Genomic DNA, 14376 nt, shown 5'->3' with positions numbered 1-14376 from the left:
AACTTGCACCGTTCCAAGTAGGCCAGTGCCCAACGGGCACCGCTCTAGTAATCATAATTCAGTGACCCACCCTTGCACACCGGACGAGACCCATATGTACAAACTACAAAGGGTGAGCAGTGCACTCAGAATAACTGCAGTTAACATGTGAACACAGGAAAAAACAGGAAAATGTCCAGCACAGGAAAAAAAACAGAGAAGATTGTGTGCACATCTCAATGCCTATATTTAGGCCAGGTGCTGGATGTCAGGCATCAAGGCAAACATCAAGGAAGAGAAAGAACATCCGCACACTCGTTTCTAGAGCTCCGAGACTTACTTTATTTAGAGGCAACAAATTGGAACGTTTAAACCTTAAAGGTCTTCATTGGGCAAATATGAAGAAAATAATGAATTAAATGTCATTTACAGCCTAGGTGGCTGCCCTAGTGCCCTAGCAATAGAGCGCGTCGCAGTCCCGCCCCTGACGAGAGGCCCGGAAAATAATTCCCCATTAATTTTCCCCCATAGACTTTTCAAAAAGTATTTATTTAAAGACGCCACGGACAAAGCCAACTCGGGTTGTGACAAATCAAGACAATAAACTCAATGTTTTGGGCTGAACAAATAATTAGAAAGAAGAAGAAAGAAATCACACCCATGTGAAGTGGGCGCTAATATATTAAAGTCTAACTTTTTGTTTTATTTTTCTTCTTACTAATTATTTGATCAGCCCAAAACGGTCACGACTACATTGCGACTACTGCCACCTGTAAAAATTCACCAGACCCCCTTCAGACCTGTACCATTATCTTTGTGCATGTGTAATGGCCATGGATGACTCATCTGATTAGATCACTTTTTTCTCACATATATCTGTAGACCAGTGCCTAATATGATTCTTACACCACTGAACTCTGAAATGTGCATTCGGACGGACTTACGGACTAGGTCGGGGAGTGGCTTATTGTCGGTATCAGTCCATGTTACCATGTGCTAGACCCCTGGGAGATCATGGATTGATGAGGTGGAGCGCCACACCTACCATCAGCTCCCAGTACTTCCTGATCGACTTGCCACACACAAGCTGTGCTACTCATACGCTGAGTTGGCGGTGCCCGGGATCAAACCCATGAACTTGTGGTCCAACGACGAGAGCTCTACCAACTGAGCTGCCTGTGATTTGAAGTTTAATACTTTTTCATTTGGGCATGATATGTCCAATGACATCACATGCCCATATATGGAGACAGAGATCCCCAACAACAGAGAGAGGGTTGAGAACGGGAGGCGGTGGGTTCGAGGGAGCAGTACATACTAGAGAGGGGAGAGGATAAGGAGGGAGAGACAGACTTGCGTATGACGTCAGACCACCAGTGCGCCCTCAACGAGAGAGAGAGAGAAAGGGGGAAGGAGGGAGAGAGAGAGTGAGAGCCCATTTCACCAACACGATTGTTAACACATTGTATGCTAGAGTTTTCTATTTGCTCAGGCTTGCTGGTGCTAAGCGATTAACATTGGACTTTTGAACTTTTTAGGGGCCCACAGCGAGGGGCCTCTTATAGCTAGAATCACATCGCATAAATAAAAAGTAGGCCAAACATGTCCACTTCAATTTAAAAAAAAAATTATGATTCTACCATCTTCCATTCTGGAGATATTGACCTTTTTCTAAAACCTGCTTTTGAAGGCACGCTGCTCGCTTGAAAAAACAGCAGAGATATGGAAGGTTGAAGTTGACAGACATTGACAGACAGATATAAAAATGAACACAAATAATATCATATACATACTACACACTGAATGAAAGCCCTGAATGTCTACTTTTAGGAGGAAAACAAATACACATGGTCCCATGTATAGTTTGTCAGTAATTGGCTATTGAATGCAGCTTGCGCCCACCAGAGAGGATTTCAGAAAATGCATGGACCAGAAGAACTATTATTCACAAAATAAGGCCTATAGCGAAATGTACATACTATATACCGTATGAAACAGAAGACTCTCTGCTTTCATAAGAAAAATACTTCTACTGTAATAATAATAAAAATCACACCCCTGTGAAGTGAGCAGTGCAATGTTGCACAACATTGCACTGCTCACTTCACATGGGTGTGATTTTTATTATTATTACAGTAGAAGTATTTTTCTTATGAAAGCAGAGAGTCTTCTGTTTCATACGGTATATAGTATGTACATGTCGCTATAGGCCTTATTTTGTGAATAATGGTTCTTCAGGTCCATGCATTTTCTGAAATCCTCAGAGTATTTTAGACAAGACAAGGAACTGACAACTAAATATTCACAAAATAAGGCCTATACATACTATATACCGTATGAAACAGAAGACTCTCTGCTTTCATAAGAAAAATACTTCTACTGTAATAATAATGAAAATCACACCCCTGTGAAGTGAGCAGTGCAATGTTGCACTGCTCACTTCACAACATTGCACTGCTCACTTCACATGGGTGTGATTTTTATTATTATTACAGTATTAGTTTTTTTCTTATGAAAGCAGAGAGTCTTCTGTTTCATACGGTATATAGTATGTACATGTCGCTATATGCCTTATTTTGTGAATAATAGTTCTATAGGTCCATGCTTTCTCTAATCAGACCAGTGTGTGTCCAGTGGAAACCTCGTATGAATCTGATCTCAGGTCAGAATGGGCTAAAGTTCTCTCTGAAAAAGAGAATTTTATAAATGAAATGGATTCAATAGTCTAGTATTGACAAACAGTATATGGGATATGTGTATTTTATTTGTTTTCCTCCTAAAATTAGACATTTAGGGCTTTCATTCAGTGTGTAGTTGATACTTTATTTATGTTTATATCTGCCTGTCATGATAACGTCATGATGATGATGATTCTATGCACATATGTGATCATTGTCTCAGTAAACAAAATCAACAGATCGTTTGATAGCATAACAGTGACTTGAGAGGTTGACATGTCTGGACATGAACCACAGGAGCGACTCAACTCGCAGTGGGGGGGGGGGGTTCCACGACATGTCTGGACAGGAGCGATAAGCGTAGCCAGGCTGGCTGTGATTTCGACAAAATGACAGACAACACGATGGCTTCCGCAGCTTAGGATTGTATTAGTTATCCATTACAAACGGGTCGATTACGTCCCAGACGCCTTATCACTGCAATTGGCTGGCGAAGGCGCTATGGCGATTATGGTGATCAACTGCCGAGAATATTTTTTCCGAGAATGAGAGTAGCATTGCAAACTGCAAAACGATCGATCGCAACTCGCAGTGTGGGGGGGGTTCCACGGTGTGATATCTGCTAGCCTAGTATACTGCTTCTTTGTCCAAACATGGCTGACGCGACGGCGAAAAAAAGACAGTTGGTCAGATGTATACTGCTTCTCCTATGGCGGTCCTTCGAGAATACGTCATTCGTTTCGCGTATACCTGTCCGTGAAATGGCGATCGACCGTTGGAGATTATTATTGGTTTATATACGGGTTTATATTTCCGAGAATGAGGCGGCAGACCGGTGAGTTGTCGTTGGAAAGAATTAGAGAGGGCTGTGTCGGCGGTGCAAGGCGATCGCAAGGCGCAGTGGGGCCTGGGGGGGGGAACTCAAACTGCCAAAGCGATCAAGAGACTCCCCCCACAAAGCTTCCTCGGGAGAAACCATGTAGAAACAGGAGGGGAGGGGGAATCGAGTGTATTCACAGACACTAGAGTATGGGTAACTCCATTTTAGATGCCCTGACATCTGCGTTGGTCTATGCCGTTGCCGTGCAGACCCATACGTGTAATGGAGGCATTGGAGGAGGGAGCGTCTTCGCCACAGACAGACCTCTTTTCAGGAGGGAGGGGCTTTTTACTCCCGGATCACATATTGGAGCTTCCTGGAGACGAAAGCTGTTATTTTCTTCGGTGTCCTGGAGCATAGGACGTTGATGTACAGTAAGCAATAAAAAAACGTATAAAACGTATACATACGCTTCGCGCGTACGGCGTTCGATATTAATAAAGCGTATGGATACGTTTCCAGCATTTTTTGTGTTAATGCTGGGTACCATGACCTGAACGCGCTTATCGGCGCGCAATATCCCCGACAACAGCAGTCAAACGATCACGCAGCATGCATGCATGCATGAAGCACATTTTCTGTCTGTCGTATGTTAAAGAGCCCTGGCGGCCACGCAGGTATACCCAACCCATATATGGACTGGACATGCCCAACCTGTCATCACATTAATTAATATACATTATGTTCCTTCATATACTGTGTCTTTAATATTTTATTTATTGATAAACTAGTTAGGGTTTTATTTGTATTATTCATTTTAATTCTTACTTGGATCGGATTGGTTCTCGGCTCTTACTTAATTCTCACGTGTTCGCCTGCTATGACATTATGACACCTGAATTTCCCTCTAGGAATCAATAAGGTTTTATCTTATCGGACTGTTAAGTAAAGTGTGCCAAAGCCCAAAGGTGGCTGTTATCAGTCATAGACAGAGACATGGTACATGGGAATATAGAGAGACAAGTAAAAGGTTAACCATGCGTCCAAAATACTCTAGTCTACACTTGTCTGGAGTGAGTCAGAGGGGGGGGGGGGGGGGGGGGGGGGTGGAGCATACGAGCAAGCGTGTTACTTTTGGGGCTATGTTGGCAAAGTGCTCTCTAGGGATGCACCGAATGGTAAATTGCAGTAAACAGTTGGCACGAAAACCAAATAGCTGAATATGATTACTTTGTCGGAGAGCTACCTACAGGAATGTGTGCGCGCCACGCTTGAAGCCGCATTTTGATCATGCCATCGCAACAAAATGGCGGGTTCCGAAAGTTAACCCTGTTTCTTTGACTATTCGGTTTCAGCTTTAAAATCAACCGAACCGAATATTGAATATGCATTTGTTTGCCACTAATCGGCTGAATAGTTTCGGTAGCCTAATGTTCGGTGCATCCCTAGTGCTGACATAGTAACAAAGGCACACTTAGCTTGAATAAAGTTGACACAGATTTGACAGAAATTCAATTTGTAGACATGGATGTTGGAATGTGTTGAAAACACGGGGCTCATTTTATGAGTTCCATAATAATACAAAACAACAATTAATTATTTATTTTTTTCATTCCGAAAGAAACGTCATTTTCGTCACAGCCGTGCAACGACAGTATAAATGAGCTGCAATTCAGACAGCTGGAACACACCATCTGCATTTCACTCCACGTCTCTCCTGCTCTGGTCCCCTCCCTCCCTTCCCCCACACTTCCAATCCTACAACGCTGACGAGCACTGCTTACATAACTGTACTACTACTACACACTCTCTCTCTCTCCCTGTCCCTCTCACTGATTTGGGATGTCTGATTGATCAACGTGCGCAGTGTAGATAACGTGAATCTCCTTCCTACTGCATAACTAAACCAGAAAACCCCCAGTGGTGTTCAGAGGTTAACATCGAGCGTTACTCTAGTCTGGACATGACATATCTGAGATGACCAGATGTAAACGACTGGAATGGAGTGTAAAAAAAAAGAATGCACAGCATTCAGAAACAAATGAGCTAATCTGCTGGTTTTTTGAATGAACTAAATTAAACACATCTACATCTACAGGACATCTTCATATTCCAATTACATTACAAATTCACAACGTGATCTTGCATCAGAATCAGAAATGCAGATACAACTTTTCCAATTGTAGTTTCCGACCGAGTATAGGCCCTCATTTATCAAGTGTGTATATTCTGCCTTAAATTCGAGGGTGGGTTTTTGGCGTACGCCCAAACCAAACGTGGCATTCATGAAGTGATCCTATACAGCCGATCCTAGAAGTATACTGTATTTAGATTCTGATAAATGTCATGGCAGAAACCTACCGTCATTTAAATAACACGCCCTTAAATATCCTCGAAACGCCCCGATTTTACGACATGAATAACCGGAATACGACCAAACAACTTAGGGAAAGCAACAAATCATAGTTATATGATGAAAAGCCAATAAAAAATGAGTTTCCCCCACTCTGCAGTCCTGGCACGGCTGCACACGTACACTGCTGTTTTGCAAAATAAAGTCGAGTCCTGACTCCTGCATCTCCTCCTGTGTGACCTGTCCTGTCCGTCACTGTGGTCCGTTACATCACACGGTTGACACCACGTTTATGACAGATAGATAGGCTGCAGTGGCTGGGGTTGTCAATTATATTAATGTTTATGGAGTTATATGCGTAAACATTAATGGGGGCTGGTGTGTGGTGGGCTGGTTGGGTTTCCCCATCTACTGTATCTCCTGTGTGTGTGTGTGTGTGTGTGTGTGTGTGTGTGTGTGGTAAAGCTGCAAGACTCACAAATCCTGTTTTGTTTTCTAAATGAAGGTGTTGTAGTTGTCATAACAAACCAAATAAATGTATTCATAACAGAAATATCTCTGCATTTACTTCTCTATGGCTTCAACATTCAGGGTCTACCTTCTACTGACATGACCGTGAGGACTTTTACTTATCATGGAAAGCAAGCTCCTTGAGGTTGTTTGTTTGTTCATTAAAGTCAGGGTGCAATGGCTTTCTCCGTCATTTTATTTTCAAATTTTAGTCTGACATGGAAACCTGTGTGTTTCTAACTTTCTGAACCAATCAGAGCATCACGTCCCTTCAGGCTATGCGACGTAACTACGGTACATCCGCAACGCGTGGATTTTTTTTGTTTGTTTACAAATGAGAGACAGATGGCCAGTAAAGCTTGGTTGCTACTACGCTGCTTATTTCTAACCTAAGATGTTTTCAGATACATATTTTAGCGTGCTGAAGTTTAAAATGAGTACTGTCTGGATCTGGATGTCATCTTGAATGAGATTAAAAATGGAGTAGTCCTGTAATAAAAATCAGCTGTGTTTGGAGGAACGTGCAGCAATGGGAATCAAACGGGTGAATGAAATCAAGGTTCTTTCGTGCACGTTTTCGTTCAAAGGAAGTATTCAAATTCCTCAAAATCATCAAAAAAAATGTTTTACTTTTCCCATTGTTTTGGCATCTATTGTTAGGTATGCCCATATGATGACCACGGATATGCTCTGAAAGTGTGGAAAATGTATTTTTCATTTCACTACATCTTTAACCAAGACGTGGTCCCTTCTCCGCCATTGTTTACAAACATTACAACTTCTTGAAGCCTCAAAATGCTTGTGTTTAGTTAGGCTAAGGTTTTGGGACAACGTAAAAATCGTCATTATTGTGGCCAAAATGATTGCGTGATATTTTAAAAAAATGCTTAAAACTCTTAAAATACGTCAACGTGGCATTCATCAACTGATCCTATACAGCCGATCCTAGCGAATATATATGGTCGGAGCTTTGATAAATGTCACGGCTGAAACCTACCATCACTTAAATAACACACACTTAAATATTCTCGAAATGCCCCGATTTTACAACATGAATAACCGGAATACGACCAAACAACATATGGAAAGCATAGTCATATGATGAAAAGGCAATAAAAATGAGTTGTAAAACTCTTAAAATGTCATTTTAGTTAACCACCCCAGAATCCATATTGTGGGGGCTGGCGGACTAACTCAGGTCCAGAGTATGACAGTGTATGACAGACAATTTCACAATACATTTAACCCATTCTGACCTGAGATCAGATTCATACGAGGTTTCCGCCGGACACACACTGGTCTGATTAAATCTCTGACTATTGTGAGCTATTGTTTAGCAGACCAGTTAGTTAAATACTAGGTTAGAAACCAGTAATGCCACAGTGATTAATAGGTTTAATATGATCCAAGTAATTAGTGAGATGAACCTAACATAACAGCAACCTAATATCTGAAGACACAGAGTAAGAGAAGTTAAAGGAGCAATCTGTCCTGTTGCTTTGTGCATTAGTGTTAACCTTTAGGTTTGCTCTCCTATATGGAACCGATAAGGATATACAGCACACAGTATGAACAGCACAAAGCCAGGCATTCTCCAACAACAATCACTGAGATAATCTAACATTAATAACCTTACACAATGTAGTATTTACTATTTATGCCCAACTTTTTACATTTTAAAATATGTCAATTGTTTTCTGTGAACCACACACTGTGTTGCACTTCTGCAGTAGTAGTGTGTGTATATATATAAATATATATATATATATATATATATATATATATATATATATATATATACACACACACACGCATGCTATATAAATAAACTTTGATTTAACCATAATTAAAACTGTTTCCATGTAGGCCAACTTTTCTAATGAGACTGAAATAGGAACAACATAACCAATATTCATCATATCTTCAGCCTGCTTTCACATAGTTAACCAAATAATTGTCTTATCTTTGACTGGTACACTATGTCAATGAGTTGAGCCAAGGTTGGCAAGTGTGTGTGTGTGTGTGTGTGTGTGTGTGTGTGTGTGTGTGTGTGTGTGTGTGTGTGCCCCTCCCCCACGGCCAGCTGCATGGCACACTGGTAAGCTTTGATTCAGGTAGTGGCATAATGTACAAAACAAAAACAACAACAAAAAAAGCATAATATGATTTTGTTTATTCACCGTAACTTTACAAATACCCCTGTTTAATAAAGCCATTATGCTAATTAGAAGAGAGGTGAAAGTAGACGGCTATATGTTCATTTGCACTATATCTATAAACAGCTATGCTGTAAAATATATTAATAGTTTTAATAAAAAGTGTATTGGGTATAATGTAAATGTATAGATCATACAGTCATACAGATCATACAGTCAGCAATGACCCGCGTAGAACATGAAAAAGTACCGATAGTACTAGTACAAATAACACTTGACAACTAAGTTGTAGGAGTGAAGTACACACACAAACACACGCCACACACACATACTCACTGCCCCGCGCGCGCACACACACGCGTCCATGCCTGGCGCGCGCGCACTCACGCGCTGACGCTGCCCATCCCCCACATCTGAAGAAAACATCAAAATAAACGCACTAAACGTCGCAATAATCGGCCCAGGCCGTCAACACGTGATGATATTTCATTAATGCACACGGGGGCATGATTTATAATCGCTATTATCAAGTAAAAATACAAGAAACAGCTTACCGGAGGTTCCAAATCACACAAGGGGTGCCTTCTCTTCTGTGCTCCTAATATGGAATCTCCTCCTCACACCGCTGTTTTCTAACTGCAATTTAGCCTCCGAAAAGCGTTATAACGGCCGTCCGACCTGGCAACCCGGTCCTTTAACTCCCCAATGACGGCTGTGTTTTGAAAACGCGGGCATATAAATTGATAAATCCCCTTAAAAATGAGCTGGAAGAGCAGTTGGGGTAGATTGTAGGGTTGCTCGCTAGTGGAGAAAGAGAGCCAAACGGTTCAGAAGAAGCCAACGGCTTCAGACTGAAACACAGTGGAGCTGACCCGGCAGGCGAAAATGAGGCAGGCCTGGGCATTTCTCTCTGCAGCTCTCATAGCCGAAGGAAAGACACTCTACTCTGGTCACATAAACATCAAAATGGGTGTCGCAGTATGAAAAAAGTACGATCAGGCTCGGTTGTACTTGTAACGCCTAATAATTCAACAATTAATTTTAGAATAAGTAAGTTATAATATTGCTCAGTTACTATAAATAAGACCATGTTTACTTATTAAGATAGTAGGCTAAAGGGCATTAAGCTTTATTATTATGCCCTAGCTTCATGGCTTTGGCAAAATCTGGTTGTTTTTCATTGAAGCAAGTCCATCCATCTCTCCAGTGAAATATGCATAGGCTAATTGTCAGTGACAGTAGCAGACTGTTTTTGTTAGTGTGGTGGGGCAGGGGAGGTATTTCACAGGAGGCTAAATTTGACAACGCACTGTAGCCTATTAGACAGGAGCAGAGGTGGAAATAAAATGTACTCAAAACAAAGTATAGGCTATAGCCTAATGCTTTGTTTTGATACACCTTCAACAAACAATACACCTTCAACAAACAAAGCACTGGAAAAATTGAAACATTTGCACATCCTTTAACTGTACACAGATGTATGCACATACACATACAGGGATGCCATGAGACTTATAATTCAATGCTGGTAGCATGCACAGTGCACATGCCATATAAACACACACATACATGCATGCACGAGCGCACACACACATACACACACGCGGGCACGCACACAGCCACACACGCACACACACACAGGCACCATTGAGGGAAAAATACACAAACAAAAGACCATGTGGATAGGTAGACTAATGGCTTTAAAACCTAAGGCACATGGATGTATACAACTTGGTCAGCCTGTACCGTACATTCAGACACAGGGCAGAGACTTTACAGTAGGAGGTGTGTCCCTGGTTTAGCAAAACAAAATGGTTGGGAGTAATTTTAGAACAGCACTCATTTGAACACCATATTCTGCATTCTTGTTTGTGTTTAGGGAGGAAATGTGATTATATCGCGGCGGTAGAAATTTTCTTGCTTTGGTGGCCCACCACTGCTGAAACAGCAATCTCTAGAGTGATCTCTCCAGCTAGTGGCAGCTAGGGAGAGAAGAGAGACCAAACTGTGGGCTTGCTTGAGCACTTAAAAGGCCGCCCAGATCACTGCCACAGACCCACAGTAATGGCTTTTAAAGAGAGGGGACCATGGAGCACACTTCCTCACGGCACACTCAGCCATACATGGTGGGAATACAGATATTGCAGGGTTTCCTTTGTATTCATTCAGCCATGATGTTCCACGGCAGCAAGATCACTACAGCTTAATTTATACTCCATCACACTACGGTGTACAAATTAGGCTTATACCACTGAGCTGCTGACACAGAGAAAGTGAATTAATTTAAACAAACAGGTGTAATTGTATTGTTTATTAGAACTGCTATGTGTTATTGACATGTTGCTGTTGCTGCTATGATGCGGTACACATGGAAGATGAGGACCAAAGCAGAGACGGATGTGGAACCAATACTAAAATAACCCTCCAAGGGCCACTGTTGCATAAAATTACAGAGCAAACATTGGATATAGTAACATACTTCACCAGTGCTATTTGGACACAATGTACAGTAAAGCATTTTTGTTTTAAAATCCTGATAAGATCCTATAGATAAATAGATTAAAATCACTCAGGCATTAGTTTTTGCCCATGATCGCTGGGCACTTATTTCTAAAGCCTATCATTAGCCTTATCTATTCATGACCAAAATAGGGTTTGATCAACACTTAAATTGTTTTTATCAACATTACTTTTGGCAAAGAATTACCAGTAGGCCTACAGTAAATGTGAGTGTGGGGAGGCAGTAGACTGAAAACATGGCCAGCCTAGCCATTATGATGTGGAGGTTGTCGTTTTCAGGTTTGTGTTTTGTTTCTTTTGGGAGTCTTCTTTTCAGCTGTGAATTTCACCAAATCATCCACAGCAATCAGGTTGCTTTGATGTTGTGCACCAAATATAGCAGATCTACAAGCTCACAACGGAATTGGCTATTAGTGCATGTGCGACAACGGCACGCAGTAAGTATAACTCAGGGCAAAGATACTAGCTTAATTGCGCTGATTGATCAGAAGAAATATCGATAACACTTTACTTAATGGTCGCCTCTATAAGGCATTATAACACTCATAATAAATATTCCTAGCCATATAACTCCTCATAACCACATTTATAACGTATTATAACTGCTAGTCATAATGCATTATTATGCTCAATGGAACAGCACATTATAACTACCATCACTTAGTCAGTTATAAAGACACATAGAAATTATGTAATGTGTCATACGCATTATAATCAATATGTTTACTACATCAATAATATGCTATAACGTGGCTTTGAGACCTTTAAGTAAAGTGGCCACATTATGCGTTATTAATAGTTGTATCATACTATAATACCCTATAGCATATAGGGTACCCATATAGCATATAACTACATTGTATATTGGTTCTAAATTGTCACCTCAATTGTCACCTCAATCCGTTCCATTATCAATATCAATATATATTTCTTACATTTATTTAATTGAAAACTACTTATGTTAAGTGGGCTTGAGATAGATTGATTCTAGACTTCTTCAGGTCTCCAATGGGTGGCTTTTCCATTGATCAAGACAAATTCTGCTGATCTCTTTAAAAAATAATCAAAATCCTGCATAAACTGAGTTAAACCATAAGCGATTAGTTGAAAGTTTACAGATATATGTCTGCAGCATAGAAAGCCAATTTCCTTAAGAGAGTGTTCACTGTTCAGCGTTGGCAGTTATGCCATCCCCCGACCTCACATCACCCAGTCAGCCCGAGGTGGCCCGACCAACCACAATGCTCCCCAGACCCGGCTCAAACCCGGCTTTATATGTAAAGTACTCTGAACAACAGCTCCCCCCGCTCACTAGGAGAGACCCCTGGCCTAGACACACCTCCAGTGGTCACTTCTTTGGGCCGTTGCATATTCACAAAGCCTGCCATTGATTTACCAGCCTACTCATCCCCTGTCATGACTCCCCCTGCCTCTTTGACCTCAGTTTGTTGACCCCGTGCCGTGCCCCACCAACACCAACCACCCCCAAGTTGCACATAGCCCCCTCCTCCTCATGTCCAGTTTGTCCACTTCCCCCATCCCCTCCTCTCTCGTGTCTCTAATCCAATCTTTCTTTTCACAACAACACCACCACCACCACAAGTAGCCAAATATTCACAAGGAATGTTTGTATACTAGTGTCCTGCATATTGCACACAGTGTGCAGTGATCTTATCACTTTGCTCGCAGCCGGCTATTCATTTGGCTATTTCCGTCGGTCATGTGCTTTCATCATGTGTCGGTGTGGAGAGTCTCCATCTTTCAACCCACATGGACGGTGCATGTCTCCACACCACCCTGACACTTTTCATCCTCTCCCCCCATTCTTCTCCCCTCTACTCTGACCCCTCCTCCCATCCTGTCTGTCCGCTTCTTTTTTTTCCTTTTTACTTGACTCCTCCCCCGCTCCACCAGACACGATTTCCTTGTCAAACTGAGAGGTTTGTCTTTGCTTTTTTATATTGTCACTAGTGCCCAGCAATGACCAGACATTAGCACTAGCATAGACACATGCAGAAAATGACTCACATAGAGTCAAAGTACATAGTAAAAACATTAAACTGAGATAGAGTTTAAAATTGCATGGACCCAAGTGTACCCTTACAGGTCTGTATATAAAATGGACCCTTATTGACCCTTTGGGTTCAGTTAAATTAACAGTGAGGATTTTACTGTGTAAACGCATGCATGCGAGCGAGCACACACGCACGCACACACACACACACACTGCCACACACACACACACACACACACACACACACACACACACACACACACACACACACACACACACACTCTCTCTCTCTCTCTCTCACTATCTCTCCACCTCTCTCTCTCCCTTCACCAGTTGAATTATATTCAGCTATGTCTACTAACAAAGGATACGTAATACTTCACTCATTTTAGTACTTTGACAATGACAAGGCCCTTGCAGCGCATGACTCCATAATACATCTTCATAAAAGCTCACAGTAATGGCTGCACGCTCGCTCCGACTGAGCTATAATCTAACCTCTATGGTGGAGACTGGAATGCCATGGTTGGCTGATACAGATAAGTCATTAAATTATTTAGCAAGGGGAGAGATAAAGAAAAAAGAGACTGCATGAATGTAGCGAGTATTGTGCGTGTGTGTGTATGTGTGCATGTGCGCATGTGTGTGTGTGTGTGTGTGTGTGTGTGTGTGTGTGTGTGTGTGTGTGTGTCTGTGTGTCTGTGTGCGTGTGTGTGTGTGCACGCATGTGTGTGTGTGTGTGTGTGTGTGTGTGTGTGTGTGTGTGTGTGTGTGTCTGTGTGTTAGCAGTAAGCTGAGAGCAGACATGCAGTGTTGAAGAGGGTGAGTAGCCTATACCAGGGCCATAGACAGAGTTACGACATTGAGGGGGCAGAAAACTGAGCGCTCGAGCTGATTGATTGATTGATTGATTGATTGACACAACTCAATACAAGACTGTTAACTGTGGACGACACCATAAAGCATTACACTTTTTTACAATAGGGTCCACCATGTTCAATTCATCATAACATTTAGAGACGTACAAATATACACTATAGCCAAAAACAGGAAATCATCATAGAGGAGGTAAAAAGGGGGAAAAAAACATTGTGGGGAAAAAGGGGTGGGTGATTCAGATTTCACGGGGGCCAGTTTCGAATTGCAGCCGTCCGTAGGTGCCCTTTGAGAGAGGTTTTGAAGGAGTCAAGGGATTCGCATGTCTTAATGACTGTTGGTAGGGCGTTCCACATTTTGGAGGCAAATTAATTTAGTTCCTTGTTTGTGCCGAATCTGGGTTGCTCATGGTTTGTTGAACTCCCTCTGGTGTTGTGGGTGTGGACTTATACATACATAGGTACATGGGT

General features: G+C 41.8%; 1 protein-coding gene across 8 annotated transcripts in view; it reads right to left on the bottom strand.

Moving 5' to 3' along the window:
- tbl1xr1a (TBL1X/Y related 1a) overlaps window positions 1-9309 on the bottom strand; it is a 58917-nt gene extending 49608 nt beyond the window's left edge. For 7 of the 8 annotated variants that reach the window (XM_083767960.1, XM_083767963.1, XM_083767959.1 and 4 more), the window contains exon 1: window positions 9051-9309. The gene's annotated coding sequence lies outside the window, so the exon portion shown is untranslated. Of the gene's footprint in view, window positions 1-8832; window positions 8910-9050 lie in introns of all 8 variants that reach the window. The other variant, XM_083767958.1, reaches the window with a different exon arrangement.
- Window positions 9310-14376: the final 5067 nt, after the last annotated feature.

The sequence above is a fragment of the Protomyctophum parallelum genome (genome assembly GCF_964188405.1).
Source record: "Protomyctophum parallelum genome assembly, chromosome: 6".
Classification (NCBI taxonomy): domain Eukaryota; kingdom Metazoa; phylum Chordata; class Actinopteri; order Myctophiformes; family Myctophidae; genus Protomyctophum; species Protomyctophum parallelum.
This window is presented reverse-complemented; position numbering and strand designations above follow the sequence as displayed.